Source organism: Ursus arctos, unplaced genomic scaffold, assembly GCF_023065955.2.
Source record: "Ursus arctos isolate Adak ecotype North America unplaced genomic scaffold, UrsArc2.0 scaffold_4, whole genome shotgun sequence".
Classification (NCBI taxonomy): Eukaryota; Metazoa; Chordata; class Mammalia; order Carnivora; family Ursidae; genus Ursus; species Ursus arctos.
In genome coordinates, this window is record NW_026623056.1 from 79,383,370 (window position 1) to 79,385,147 (window position 1,778).

Here is a 1,778-nt window from a genome sequence, read left to right on the forward strand (position 1 = left end):
GACACTAAATCTTAAGAACACAAATTACATTCTATGAGGAGAATTAACACATTGCAGTTCTTTAGAAATCTATAAGCAAATCATATACGACAGATTTTTAGAATAAGATCAATAATATAAAATTTCAAATTTCCTAAGTTTATGATAAAGCTAAATAAAGGTTTTCACTAGTTAAGACCATTCGTGGCAAACCTAATATTTTTGTGTGTGTTTGCATAGATATATGCATATTAATATTGATCCTCTTCCGTGAATAAAAATAAATGTAAAAAATGTACACTATGGTTTCAGAGTCGTGAAATGTATCTACGTGTAAATAAGGGCAAAGATATTCTGCAAAGTTGGGACTTCGCTGGTGTTGCCCTGTTGCAACAAATGGCACCACCACGGGTTCTGATTCCCATCTGGAAGATCAGGTCTCATGCTTAACATTTCCCCTCCTTCTCACCAGCCATCCCCAGCCCATTGAGGTCCTGTCAATTTGATCTCCTAAACATCTCCTGGGTCTCTTCATTTTCTCAATTGTTCCTGTCACCACTTAGTGTCAGCCACCATCAGCTCTCCCTGTAGGAGAGCAAGAGCAAACATCCCCCCTTGCCCTGCTTCACGCCATGCTCACAGCAGATCATGTCCCTCCCTCAGGGAGAGTCCTGCACCAGCTCCCACTGCACTTAGGGTAAAGGCCCAGCGTGATGTGACCTTGGCCCACCCACTCAGGCTCATCCCTCGCAACCCTTTTAACTCATTCACAAGGATCCAGAAACCCCAGCCAACCTTCAGTTCCCCAAAAAAGCTTATGATCCCCAAAACCTCAGAAGCTGTACATGTACAGCAGGTCTAGTTGGGATGATAATGTGCCATTGGCAAGCCAACATTATGGGACCTAATGACTGCCCATATCAAGGTGGTGTACTTCTTGACAATTCATCTTCCTATACACGACCCCTTCAAAGCACCCTAAGGTGTTGCATTTGTAACAAGAATGTATCATCCGAACATTAACAGTAATGGCAGCACTGATCTCGATAGTCTAAGATCATAGCAGCTGCCTGCTTTATCGATTTCTGAAGTTCTTTTATCCATTTGTTCACTACTATATGAACCAAACCCAGATGACCTCTTAGTGCTATAAAACAGACAGAGGCAAGTATAGCAGAATATCTCATAAATGGATTTAGAAGTGCCACATGATGCTACCTTAAAGTCAGATTAGCCTGCATTATAGCTAGAATAAATTTTAAATTACCAAATATACACACACACACACACACACACACACACATACACACACACACACACACACCCCTATCCCTTCCCAGGTCCCCCTCCTTCTTTACCTATTTAACCCCCAATTCTCCTTTACTTCTCAGATCAACATCACTTTCTCAGGGAACATCACTTTCTCTTGCTTCCCCAGATCGGGTCAGATCTTTGTGTTTGATATTCTCCCAATATTCTGCATTTTTCCTTCTCCATCTGCCTTTATCCACCTCTGTGCTAATTTGTCTGCCTCCCTCTTCCCACCATAAGCTCTACAAAGATGGCACACAGCAAGAGCTTAAGAGATACATGTATTTTTAAAAATTATATTAGTGATAAGTTAACTTGTCTCAGATATCTTGCTGACACTTGAGATGCATTATCTATTTAGGCCAATATATAGCTAAGAAAACTAAAGCCGAAATACTCTTAAATAACTTGTGTAGTCAGCAACGATGGGCCTGGAATTACACCCAAATCTGTCTGACCTGAGCTGACAGTCCTGACTGCCATGCTAT

General features: G+C 41.3%; 1 pseudogene; it reads left to right on the top strand.

Moving 5' to 3' along the window:
- The first annotated feature begins 852 nt into the window (after positions 1-852).
- On the top strand, positions 853-1,178 carry LOC113256898 (ubiquitin-conjugating enzyme E2 D3-like; annotated as a pseudogene).
- Positions 1,179-1,778: the final 600 nt, after the last annotated feature.